This window comes from Nyctereutes procyonoides, unplaced genomic scaffold, assembly GCF_905146905.1.
Source record: "Nyctereutes procyonoides isolate TBG_1078 unplaced genomic scaffold, NYPRO_anot_genome, whole genome shotgun sequence".
Taxonomy (NCBI): domain Eukaryota; kingdom Metazoa; phylum Chordata; class Mammalia; order Carnivora; family Canidae; genus Nyctereutes; species Nyctereutes procyonoides.
In genome coordinates, this window is record NW_026575140.1 from 50,370,458 (window position 1) to 50,385,072 (window position 14,615).

Genomic DNA, 14,615 nt, shown 5'->3' on the forward strand with positions numbered 1-14,615 from the left:
CAGTTTCAGCAGATTGGAGCAGCAGATTCTTTGCAGCCATAAAAATTAATCTAAATTTATCAAAAGAGGCTGTTGGTTCAACGGAGCATAGTTAGTCTCTAATTATGGTCTTGCACGAACCCACCCGCCCCAAACTCTAAAACATCCAAACTGCCCTAACTCTTCTCAGTGAATGATTTTCACTGTCCGCAAACTCATTTGCAAAAGCCAGAACCTGAATATCCTCAACTTTTCTTTTTCACTATTTATCTCCAAGTCCTATTTGTTATATTTTTGGTTTTTTTTTTTAAGATTTTATTTATTTATTCATGAGAGACAGAGAGAGAGAGAGGCAGAGACACGGGCAGAGGGAGAAGCAGGCTCCATGCAGGGAGCCCGACGTGGGACTCGATCCCCGGACTCCAGGATTACGCCCTGGGCCGAAGGCAGGCGCTAAACCGCTGAGCCACCCAGGGATCCCCTGTTATATTTTTAAACAACTGTCCAATTGGTCCATCTTTGCACCCACTGGCATTACCTTGTTTTCTGGCCACAACCATTTCACTAGGGTTACCCTCGCAGTCCCCTAAGTGATTTCCCTAACTCAAGTTTTCTTTCCCACCCATCTGTTCTCCACACTTTCTGGCCAGTGATCATTCTAAAGCAGGAATATAATGTTACTTTATTGATTAAAACTTTTGAAATGACTTTCAAAAACTTTGGGGGAAGATGATTTTTAGTCCCCATAAGAAGGCACCCCTTCTCTGGCTCCCATTATCTTGATGTAGCTCCCATTATTCACAGTCTTGTGGAATCCCCTCTTGAGTGTAAGACCTATGGCTCATTGTTAAACAATTGAACACAACAAAGGTGACATGATGGCATGATTCTAATTGTTGGTAGGAGACTCATTGCTGGCTCTGATAAAGCAAGGGTTGATGTTGGGGGACCACATGACACGGAACTTTAGGTAGTCTTCAGCCAATAGTCAGCAAGAACCTAAACCCTGTCAACAACCCCCTGGTGCTTGGAAGTGGTGCTTGGATCCTTGCTGGTAAGAATCTTCACATGAGAACCCAGTCCTGGCTGACACCTTAATAGCTAGCTATAGAGGAGCCAGCTAAGTTGTGCTCAGACCTCCCTTGCAGATATTGTGTGATAATAAGTGTATGCTGTTTTGAGCCGTTAAGTATATAGTAATATTGCCATGCAAAGAAAAGATTACTAATACAGCATGCTAACATAAATGGCTAGCTCCTTCCTCAGAACCCAACCTGAATATCCCTTGGAAGTGACAAGTCTGTTGGATTGAGAAACTATTGAAAAAATGATTGGAAATCCTCTAGAAGATAGATGATTACACTTGGTCCTGTATGTGTGTGTGTGTGTGTGCGTGTGTGTGTGTAGGTGGGGAGGGAATGGCAACACAAATGGAAGACAGATGCTACAAGAAGACTGCAGGGAGAAGCTATAGGGAGTGTGGGTGCTTTTTTGTGTTTTCTTGTATTCTTTTCCATCTACTCCCACATTTGCCCACTCCTTCATCATTGTACAGGATAGCTCTAGAGCTGGGCTGGGAGAAGAGTGGATATTAATAGAGGCAAGCATATCTACCTCAAAGGGTTTTATTTAGTTTTCTCCCATCCTGACACATACACACACACGCACACGCACACTGAGCCAGGTGATAACTGTAAAAAAAAAAAAGAGGTAGAGATAGAGAAGTTCTCTGAGGGATAAGATCATCTGGTAGGAAGAGAGTGGTAAATGGGGAGTGGTCTTTGCCCAAATTTTAATGCCATAGATTCTCTGCTTTTAAAATAACTCAAATCCCCCTAAGTACCATTTGCTGTTTCCACAAACAAATGTATGATCTATAGCTTGAGCCCTTCCTGGTGAGTTGAAGAAGAATAGGAAACATTCCAGGGCTTGGTTCCCTTCACTTCCTGTATTACCAGCTCATAACCTGAGCCTAGAGAGTATGGGCTTGCAGGGAAAAAAAAAATGTCTGAAGAATTCTATTGCTATAAAGAGAAAATAAACTGAACAGCCTATAACAGATAAAGCAGAATTAGAGGACTGTTTAGGATAAAATATATGGATTTTTTTTAAAAGCTAGCCTAAAAGAGATAAAGGAGGACAGAAATATTTAGCAAGAACTTTTCATAAAACAAAACCATGTGTGAAAAATAAATGATTGAAATATTCAATATTTTATTGAGTAGCAGAATGTGTGAAACCAGACTGAATTTTAAAGCTGGATTCTACTCTTCCATAAGATATCAGAAAGGGCTAAAAGCTGAAAAATATGAAAGAAATGTTAAGCAACATGGAGACTGACTAGTTGTTTATAAAATGAGAGTCCGAGAAGGAAAGAAAGAATAAACAGATAAAATATTTTAAGGAATAATAACCAAGAATTATGGAGAAATGGAAGCTAAAGAACTTAAATGGAAAGTGCTCCTAGAAAGTCAAATGGGAAAAATATGAAAAGATACCACATATTAGGGCAGCCTGAGTGGCTCAGTGGTTCAGTGCTGCCTTCAGTCCAGGGTGTGATCCTGGAGACCCGGGATGGAGTCCCACGTTGGGCTCCCTGCGTGGAGCCTGCTTCTCCCTCTGCCTGTGTCTGTGCCCCCCCCGTCTCTCATGAACAAATAAATAAAATCTTAAAAAACAAAGATACCACATATTATAATAAAATCTAACCACATAAATATTCATTTGCAACCGTGGGAGTTCCCTAGGTGAACTTTGAAACTGGCCCTTATACATGGAAGGCAAGGAGAGACTTAAAGAAAAAGACAGACTATTCTAGGTTGGTAGGCAGTAGTTTTAATAAGGGAACTTACGTACCAAGTTCTCTCCCTGTCTCTCTTTTTAAAGATTTTATTTATTTATTTGACAGAGAGGTAGAGAGAGTCAGAAAGCACAAGGAGGGGTGGGAAGTGTTGAATGACAGAGGGAGAGGGAGAAGCCAACTACCCCCTGAGCCGGGAGCCTGATGTGAGTCTCAGTCCCAGGACCCTGAGATCATGACCCTGAGATCATGACCTGAGCTGAAGGCAGACACCCAACTGACTGAGCCATCCAGATGCCCCTACCAGGTTCTCTTAAGTGGCTATAAGACAAGTTGATCTCTGCACCCAACCACCAAGATCTTTAAAGTTTCTCTAGAGGCTTTAACTGAGTACAGTGACATATTCAATCCACATAGTCTCAATAACACATTACTCTCTCAAAGCTGCATCTCCCAAATTACCCCTACTTTGGAAATGCTGGGCAGCACATACATTTCTAAGGGTAGGAGAGAGGGTAAGGGGCTTCCCATTGCGTGGGTCTAGCTCACAGGTCAACTGGCAGTCAGTCACTCTTTTTTTTTAAGATTTTATTTATTTATTCATAGATGATACAGAGAGAGAGGGAGAGACACAGGCAGATGGAGAAGCAGAATCCATGCAGGGAGCCTGATGTGGGATTTGATCCTGGGACCCTGGGATCACACCCTGGGCAGAAGGCAGGCACTAAACTGCTGAGCCACCCTGGCAGTTAGTCACTCTTGATGATCTCTTTCACAAAAAATAACAAAGAAGAAATTTAAAAACCTTCCAGAGACAAAACAGATCACCACAAAGCAAAGTTCAATGCTAAATCTCCAGTGTCAAAAACAGTGCCTGGCATTTTGTGGCCCTTTAATAAGTAATAATTCTCACTGTAGCATTCCAGCTGTTTTCTCTTTAAATCTCAGGTCAAATTCGTAGATTTTCAGGATGATCTGAAGGTTATCTAGGTAATTTGGTGGGGACAGGTGACTTGGGGACCCTACTCTTTTGCCATCTTGCCCCCGCCTCTTTAATAAGTAATAATTGAATGAATAAATCTGATTGTTCAATAGTAGTAATGACTACAGAAGAAAGTATAATGATATTTTCTTTTTTTTTCTTTTTTTCTTTTTTTTACTTATGATAGTCACAGAGAGAGAGAGAGAGGCAGAGACACAGGCGGAGGGAGAAGCAGGCTCCATGCACCGGGAGCCTGACGTGGGATTCGATTCCAGGTCTCCAGGATCGCGCCCTGGGCCAAAGGCAGGCGCCAAACCGCTGCGCCACCCAGGGATCCCCGATATTTTCAAATAATAAAAGATAAAACTTTGAATCTAGAATTTTATATTTCAAGTGTCATGTAGGGATGCCTGGGTGGCTCAGTGGTTGAGTGTCTGCCTTTAATTCAGGACCTGAACCTGGGGTCCTGAGTTTGAGTCCTGCATCAGGCTCCTTGCAGGGAGCCTGCTTCTCCCTCTGCCTGTGTCTCCATGTCTCTTGTCTCTTATGAATGAATGAATAAATAAATAAATAAATAAATAAAATCTTTTTTTAAAAAAAATTAAGTATCATGTAAAAAAGTCAAAACAAGGATACTCTTATGCATGCAAGACCTTGGAAATTTTCTTGGAGGAACTATTTCAGCAAGAAGGAAAAAAATTCAGGAAGATGCTTTAGGATATAAAGAAAGTAAGGGCAAAAATAGTAAAAAGTTTGTTATCATCTTCAAGGAGCACAGGCAGTGAAACAGGGTGACACCAACTACATGTACAAAACAATTCCACTAAAGTTTTAATACCATTGGGGATGAGGTTCGGAAGTAGAAATGTACAAATGAGGTAACTAAGTTATTTGTCTTGATTAGAAGAAGGATATAGATATTCACAAACTTGATAAATGGATGGGAGGGGTAATGAAACTTAGGTAGGAGTTTTAATAAGTTAGGTACAAGTACCATGAAAATAAGAGTAGATGTATAACATTCAAACCAGAACAAAAGAACTGATTATTCAATGGAAACCCAGGCAAGAAGAAAACAAGAAATAACAATAAAGTATGGTCAAGGGAAAACACAAAATAAGACCTGTTACATAATTTGTTACAAAAAATGTAAATGAGTCAAACCTATCCATCAAAAGGAAGAGAATTTCTGTTTGAATTAAAAACAAAAAACTGGGGCACCTGGGTGTCTCAGTTGGCTAAGCATTTGCCTTTGGCTCAGATCGTGATTCCAGGGTCCTGCTCTCAGAGAGCCTGCTGTGCCCTCAGCTCTCCCCTGCCATGTTCTTTCTGAAATAAATAAAATCTTAAAAAAAAAAACTAACACAAACCTCAAGATGTAGCAGTATGTTCTTTACAAAATATACAAAAAACTAAGCAACAAAGAAAAATTAAAAACAAAATGATGGCAAGGGACATACCAGGCAAAAATGAACTAAAAGAATACCTAAATAAAATATTAAAATATTAATAATAGAATTATATTTAAGATAAAAACATCCTAATGGACAAAATAGGGACCTATATACACTTGTAAAACTCATGAAGAGAAGTATAATCCATTGTATTTGCCTATATTTCTGCTTTATCCGTTGTTCTTTCTTTTATAATGCTCTATGAGTCCTTGGCATATAATCTTATTTTTTGGTTAGAATTTCTCTTAGCCATTCTTTTTTTTTTTTTAAGATTTTATTTATTTATTCATGAGAGACACAGAGAGAGAGAGACAGAAAGAGAGAGAGAGAGAGAGAGAGAGAGGCAGAGACACAGGCAGAGGGAGAAGCAGGCTTCATGCAGGGAGCCTGATGTGGGACTCGTTCTTGGGACTCCAGGATCATGCCCTGGGCCAAAGGCAGGCATTAAACCGCTGAGCCACCCAGGGATCCCTCTCTTAGCCATTCTTTAAGGGTAGGTCTGCTAAGAGACAAATTCTTTTAGTTACCACTCATCTGAGAATGTCTGGATTGCCTCTCCGTTCCTGAAAGATATCTTCTTTGGATATTCTATTCATGGTTGGCAATTCTTCCTCTTCAAATTGACAGCACTTGGGGATCCCTGGGTGGCTCAGCGGTTTAGCGCCTGCCTTTGGCCCAGGACGCGATCCTGGAGTCCTGGGATCGAGTCCCACACTGGGCTCCCGGCATGGAGCCTGCTTCTCCCTCCTCCTGTGTCTCTGCCTCTCTTTCTCTCTGTGTCTATCTCCAATCAATCAATCAATCAATCAATCAATCAATCTTTTAAAAAAATGACAGCACTTGAAAATGTGCTATTTTCTTCTGGCCTTCATGATTTCAAATGAGAAACCTGCTGTCATTCAAATTGGTGTGCCTCTACAAGTAATATGACATTTCTCTGCTGTTTTCAAGATTTTTCCTTTGCCTTTAGTGTGCGCAATTTTAATTATGATGTGTCTTGTTAGGGATTTCCTTAGGTTTATTTATTTGGGATTTCAAATCTGTAAATTTATGTCTTTCACCAAGTTTTAGAACTTGTCTGCCATGACTTCTTTGAATACTCTTTAACTCCACTCTCTTTTTCCTCTCCTTTTGGGACTCTGATGTTAAGAATGCTGGATGTTTTGTCATTGTCCCAACAGGTTCCTGAGGCTCTGTTCTTTTTTTTTTTCTGTCTATTTTTCTCTTTTTCAGATTGAGTAAATTCTATAGATCTGTACTCAAGTTCACTGATTCTATTATCTGTCGTCACCACTTTACCATTGAGTCTACCCAGTGAGTTTTTTACTTCAGTATTTATATTTTTTAGTTTTTTTTTTAAAAGATTTTATTTATTTATTCATGAGTGACACAAAGAGAAAGAGAGGCAGAGAAACAGGCAGAGGGAGAAGCAGGCTCCATGCGGGGAGCCTGATGTGGGACTTGATCCTGGGACCCCAGGATCATGCCCTGGGCTGAAGGCAGGCGCTAAACCGCTGAGCCACCCAGGGATCCCCGTTTTATAATGTTTGTTGCTTTACAACTTCTTTTTCTTTGCTAAGATTTCCCATTTTTAAATTTGTTTTGAGAGATTTGTAAATTCTTACTAAAATATTTTTTCAAATGATAGATGCTTTAAATCCTTGTCAGATGATTCAAACATCTGATTCTTCTCAGTGTTGGCATTGTCAGCTGCCTTTTCTCCTTCAGGTTGTGATTTTCCTGGTTCTTAGAATGACGGGTAATTTTGGATTGATTCCTGGATATTTTGTCTGTTATGTTAGGAGATTGCAGGTTCTATTTATACCTTCTATTTTAGACCACTGTCACCCTGTTTAGGTGTAGCATACAGGTCTTGGCCTACTTTTTAGGTTGTGATTTCAATGAGAATTTAGTTTTCAGAGACCTTGTGGTACTATTTTGGTCTGCCTGGTTTATCTGGTATTGCTGGGGTTCCCAGTAGTCCCTGCAGATCCTGCTTGAGTGGGTGGGAAGAGCCTCCCTCAGGCTGGGCTAAGGTGGGGGAATGTCTCCAGCCCATGGGAAAGAAAAGTGCTTCCTGGGTGGGGCCCTCTATATGGTGCCATTCACATGCTAGTTCTACCCAACCACCTGGTGTCTCTAGATGTGAATGTGGATATGTTCTTCAGTGGGGAGGTGGAGATTCCCAGGTATGGCTGGGACAGAGAGCACTTCCTGGGCTAGCTGATTATTGTGGTCATCACCCCCAGATTGTGCCATCTAGAGCTTGGTTTCTCTTTGTGTGTGAGAGGGGTCTCAGGCTTGGGGGGGATAAAGAAGCTTTTCAATCAGGATAATTGTAGTGGTGGGATCCCCTTTGTCAGCCATTTCTTGTTAGTGACATTTCCCTCCTATCTTAGCTCTGAGTGGGGAGGGAAGTTTCAGGTTTAAGGGACAAAGAGGCTCCCTGGCTGGGCGATTGTGGAAGATCTCCCCCACTTGTCAGATGCTGCCCATCTACCTGGTGTTCTGGATAGGGGATGACAGTCAGGCTCATAGGGAGGGAGAATACTTTCCATGGCTTCTTATAGTCAGTGGGGCTTCCAGTTAAGTCTTCCATCCAGTGCTACCAGGTTCCCCTGGTTTTATAGGTAGGGCCTGTATTCATTCTTTATGTTGGGGTGGGGGCAGTGAGCCTATCTGGGACACCTCCTGATGCTAGGTTTGGATTGTGAGTTACCCTGCCACCAGGCTAGTCCTGGGGTCTGTCTCTCTACTCAGTCCACTTTCCTCTTTCCACCTGTCAGAGTTCTTGTCTGTTAGTTCTAGCATTTATAATGAACTTGGTAGGAAGGATCAGGGAGAAATAAGTTTACATATCCTCTTCTCTAGACCCTTTATATACTTATAAAAGAAATGAAAGATAAAGTAGATAGAATGCTGATAGATAAATCAGTAATTGTAGTAGGAAAGTTTTACATAACCCTGAGAAATTGATACATCAAGTAGATAAGAGAAAAGAGGACTATAGAAGCTTTTTTTTTTTTGAAGATTTTATTTATTTATTCATGAGAGACACACAGAGAGAGAGAAGCAGAGACACAGGCAGAGGGAGAAGCAGGCTCCATGCAGGGAGCCCGATGTGGGACTCGATCCCAGGACTCCAGGATCATGCCCCAGGCCAAAGGCAGGCGCTAAACCACTGAGCCACCCAGGGATCCCCTATAGAAGTTTTAATAACAGGATTAAGAAGTCCAAGATAATAGATTTACATGCAACTTGACATGCAACAAAGAGATATGCATTCTTTTCTAGCATACAGGCAGTATTCAGAAAGAATTGACTATAGGCTCAAATACAGACGATGCCTCAATGAGTTTAAAATTATATCACACATCTATGTCACTACATATATTATAGATCATTTAAATATAATGTAAGCCACATATATAATTGAAAATGTTCTAGTAGAGATTTTTAAGTTTTTTAAGAGGTGAAATGCATTAAGTGAATATATTTATTTAACCCAATACATCCAATATATTTAATTTTTAATCAATAACAGATTCATTAATAAGACACTTTATATTTTTATGCTGAGTCATTAAAATCTATGTGTATTGTACACTGAGAGACCTCTCAATTCAGATTAGGTATATTTCAAGTCCTCTGTATCCTTAAGGAAATACACATAATTTTAAACACATTTTAGAAAAGTTGGAAACAAGTGGGCTAAGGAGTCCATTCAAGGAGCTAAAGAAAATAACAGATTAAGCAAAAGAAAAAAGAAATATAGAAATAATAAAGAATTAAAGTCAATGAAGTAGTGTACCCCAAAACAATTATCAAAACTAAAGATGTTTCAATGAATAGATTAATAAGTTACACAAACCTCCAGTTAGAGTGATGAATCTAAAAAAGAAAGTAGACAATGAAATAAGCAGAAAAAAATAGAGATATAATAGAGATTATTAAACAGGGCTGATTACTTAAAACATAAAGTAGATAAATTTAGGAAAATATAAAATGAAAAAAAATCAGCACAAAATTAAATTGAAAACTCTACCATAAAATAAATTTAAATAAGAGACCACATCCCAAATTCTACCAAACTTTCAAAAAACAAATCTTCTCTATCTTATATAAGATATTTTAAAAACAGGGAGTGCCTGGGTGGCTCATTGGTTAAGCCAGGTCATGATCATGATCAGGTCATGATCCCAAGGTTCTGGGATCTTGGGTTCCACGTTGGTCTCCCTGCTCAGTGGGGATGCTTCTCCCTCTCCCTCTGCTGTTTCCCCCTGCTTGTCCTCTCTTTTTCTCTCTGTCAAATACATAAAACTTTTTTTTTAAGATACTCTAAAAACAGGAAAATAAAAAGAGATGGGGCTGCCACATTTGTTTTACTAACTCTGTGTAACCTTAGTTCTTTTATTTTTTTTTTGTAACCTTAGTTCTTAAAATAGATAAGGATGCTACGTGGAATAAGCAAAGTATAATCTAATTCCACTTTTAGATACAGGTGCAAAAATCCTAAATAGAATATTAGATAGCTGAATTTAAATGATACCATGATCATATAGATTTTAACATCAGAAAATCTAGCTATGAAATTTGCTACATTAGTGGACTCTAAAGGATAAAAATAAAATGATTAAATCAATAGAAACAGAAATGTCAGTCGGTAAAGTTCAATATCTATTAATGATTAGGTTAAAAATTCAGATAAGCTTTCTTAACTTGATAAAAATCTATATTCTGAAAGTCTAGAGCAAATGTGAGTTTAACAGAGGTGTTTAGGAGTATTCCCTTGCAGACTGTGAATGAGACAAGAATGTTATCACTGTTGATGTTGAATATAGTAAAAGAGGAAATACAATACTGTCCAATATAGGAGTAGGGGAAAAAAAGAGGAGGGGGCTGTTTGGGATGTTGGAAGAGACAAAATTTGAATGGCAATTACTTATATACATAGAAGTTAAGATTACAGACCCTAGAACCACACTTACTAGGTTTTAAATTTAAAATCTAGGCTCTGCTGCATATTTAAATATAAATAATAATATATCTAATATATTATAATAAATAAATAAATATTATATATTATTATATAATAAATAAATATATATTATCATATAATATATATTATATTTATTTATATAAATTTATTTATTTATATAAATAATAAAATATTTTCATATTTACATATCCCCAGGCACATTCCTTAGCGTCTTTTTATCAGTTCTCCTTTTGTATAGTGAGGACAATACCTACTTCATTGGTGGTTGTGAAGATGAAATGAGCTATATAGGTGAAGATTAAATGAGTTCATATTAAATGAACTCACATGTATTTTATTTATTTGCTGATGATATAATAGAATATGAATATCTACAGAGAAAACTTAAAAGAATCAACAAATCAGGGGCACCTGGGTGGCTCAGTGGTTGAGCGTTTGCCTTTGGCTCAGGTCGTGATCCCAGGGTCCTGTGATGGAGTCCTGCATCGGGCTCCCTGCAGGGAGACTGCTTCTCTCTCTGCCTATGTCTCTGCCTCTCTCTCTCTGTGTCTCTTATGAATAAATAAATAAGATCTTTAAAAAATCAACAAATTATTAAAACCATAAAAAATAAAGTTCAGCCAAGTTTCTAGATTCAGTGGGTTTATTAATGATTAATATCAATAATATTACTCTACACCAACTGTAATAAAAAGTGATATACCATTCTTAATATGTCTTAAGCTGGTAGTAGGTACATGGGCATGTTTTACTATCATTTTAAGCATTATGTATCCTTTTTGCATGTGCAATATTTATATTTTAAGTTTTATTTTTTTAAACATTTTTTTAAATTTTTATTTATTTATGATAGTGACAGAGAGATAGAGAGAGAAAGGCAGAGACACAGGCAGAGGGAGAAGCAGGTTCCATGCACCGGGAGCCTGACGTGGGAATCGATCCCAAGTCTCCAGGATCGCGCCCTGGGCCAAAGGCAAGCGCCAAACCGCTGCGCCACCCAGGGATCCCATATTTTAAGTTTTAAAAAAGGATTCAGGGCATCCCGGGTGGCTCAGGGGTTTAGCGCCTGCCTTCAGCCCAGGGTGTGATCCTGGAGACCGGGGATTGAGTCACACGTCAGGCTCCCTGCATGGAACCTGCTTCTCCCTCTGCCTGTGTCTCTGCCTCTCTCTCAATCTGTGTCTCTCATAAATAAATAAATAAAATCTTCAAAAAAATAAATAAAATAAAAAAGGATTCATTTTACTAACAAAAATTTGTGGAAGTCAGGAGTTCTGTCATTTATTTTAAAATTATTATTATTTTTAAAGATATTTATTTATTTGTTTATTCATGAGAGACACACAGAGAGAGGCAGAGACACAGGCAGAGGGAGAAGCAGGCTCCCTAGGGAGCCTGATGCGGGACTCGATCCCAGGACCCCGGGATCACGACTTGAACCGAAGGCATAGGCTCAACCACTGAGCCATCCAGGCACCCCTATTTATTTATTCATTAATATATTTATTTATATAAATTTATTTATTTGAGAGAGAGAGCAAGAATGGGGGGAGCCACAGAGGGAGAGGAAGAAGCAGACTCCCCACAGAGCAGGGAGCCCGAAGCAGGGCTTGATCCCAGGACCCCAGATCATGACCTGAGCCACCAGCTGAGCCACCCAGGTGCCCCAGGTGTTCTGTCATTTAAATAAATCTTTGCTCTACAAAATTCACTTTCTAACACATTATACATTTATTTGGGGGGAGCTAATTAATGACTATGCAGAATAAAGGGATCATGATTCAAATTTATGCATCTATAATACACCTATGTGTGCATGTAATACAAATATTAAAATCTACCAAAAAGTTAGATCTTCCCAGTCTGAAGATACAATATACCATGTTACAATTGATAATCTCAAATTGCTGCTCTTGCCTTCTGTTCATGCTCTCCTCCTTACAAGGTCACCTCAGGCATTTCTGGAAGTATGCAATGAGGCTCTAGTAGCTACACAGGCATAAGCTAGACTTTGGAGTCCACTTTGTTCTTCTGTTCCTGCTCTGGTTCCCCTGGAAAACATTCATGGGCTGCTCAAATGTTGAAGGAGCCTCATTATGGCCAGTACTAAAAAAAAAAAAAAAAAAAGGAATCCACCTAGAAGAAATAAATGAAGCGTAATAGCTTATGGTTTACTTATTTCCTGTATAGGAAAGGAAGAAATTATGAATGGCTGCCTTCCATGTACCCAGGACACCATGCTGGTTGTTTTATATACATTAACTTGTTTAGTCTAAAAATATTCCCTTTTTCTATTTGGCTATAACAAAATACAATGGTCACTAATGGACAATAGAAATTAATTTCTCACAGTTCTGGAGGCTGGAAGTTCATGATCAGGGCACCAGTGTGGTCGAGTTCTTGCAGACTGTGGACTTCTTGCTGTGTCCTCACATGGTAGAAGGACAAATGATGTAAGATTCCAGTCATAAGCTCAACAAAAGACCTAGGAGTTGGCCTAATAAAGAATGCACAGGACAATACAAACATTTATAAATGTTCATTTAAAATACAACATTGGTCAAAACAGAAGAGCTTACATTTGGAGTAGAGAGAGGAAGACAGTAAACAGATAAACATATGTCAAGTAGAGATAAATATCATTAAGATATTTTAAAGGTGGATAAGGAGGATCATGAATGGTATAATAGGGCTCCCCTATTTTGTGAGGGAAGACACTGGTGTTAAAGATGACATTCAAACAGGATTTGAAAAAGGTGAGTGAGAGCTATGTGGATATTTGGGGATAGAGTTTGGCATGTTGATGAACAGCCAGGAGGCTGGAGTGGATTAAGGATGGGTGTGGAGGGTAAAGTAGTGGTAAGGGGTAAGGAAGAATGATATGAGGTTGGAGATTGGATCACTAGAGCAATAATTTTCAAACTTCTTTGATCTGACCCACAGAAAAAACACACACACACACAAACACACACACACACACACCCTACATCATAACCAAATATGCACACTCACAGAACAGAAAGAAAAGTGCATTGAAACAAGACATAGTATTATTACATGTAATGCCCTCTAGGGACACCTGCGTGACTCAATGGTTGAGCATCTGCCTTTGGCTCAAGCCATGATCCTGGGGTCCTGGGATCGAGTCCTGTGTGGGACTCCCTGTGGGGAGTCTATTTCTCCCTCTACCTATGCCCCTGCATATCTCTCTGTGTCTCTCATGAATAAATAAAATCTTTTAAAAAAAGTAATGCACTCTAGTTTTTTCTTCATTTCTGTTCTATTTCACTCTCTTAAAAAGGTGGTTGTGTGGTACTACACTGATTACAAGAACCCTTAATGAACTTCAGATTTTATTCTGAAATGAGAAGCCAACCAAAAATTCTGAGCATAGGAGATAGATGATCTAATCTGCCATATTTTGTAACTTAAATTGTATTCTTAAAATTTACTTTATGGAAACTTCAAGCATACAAAAGTTAAGGCAATAGCATAATGAACCCTCCTTTATCTATGACCCAGTGTCAATAACTATCAACAATTTGCTGTTTCTGTTGCATCTATCACTTTATTTATTTAAAAGATTTACTTATTTATTCATGAGAGACACAGATAGAGAGAGGCAGAGACACAGGCAGAGGGAGAAGCAGGCTCCATGCAGGAAGCCCAATGCAGAACTTGATCCCGGGACTCCAGGATCATGCCCTGGGCCGAAGGCAGGTGCCAAATCGCTGAGCCACCCAGGGATCCCCACCTTACATATTTAAAATAAACCATTAGGGAGCTTTGGGATTTGGGGAGTGGGTAGTGTGGTGATGGGGGAATCCAGCTGGTAGAGTGTTCCATGGGATTTCCCTACTGAATCAAAAACTGTAGAGGCCTCAGCATTCCTTCTGAAATCCCAGCACAAGCATCTCAAGGTTGAGGTTTTACTTTCTTCACAGTAGCATTTTTATAGATGTCCAGTATTCTGGGTAGAAAAGTACTTGGAAAGGCAGGATCCACGGCACAGGTATGAAGACTAGATAGGTTGGATTTATATAGAGGTTCTCTTCCTGGGGGCTGGGGTGGGTAGTAGAGGTGGTGGTAAGCCTGGGGGTTTGTCCTAGAAGTTGGAGTATGCACCCTCTGAACACCTCATGCTTTTGGAAACAATAAAGCAGACACCAATAGGGGCACCTGGGTGGCTCAATGTTGAGTGTCAGCCTTGGGCTCAGGTTGTGATCCCAGGGTCCTGGAATCGAGTCCCTCATTGGGTTCCCTGCAGGGAGCCTGCTTCTCCCTCTGCCTATGTCTCTGCCTCTGTGTGTGTGTGTCTCTCATGAATAAGTAAGTAAACTCTTAAAAAAAAAAAACAAGAAAAAGACACCAACAACTCAACTGTCTTAGGTCTTGTCGCAG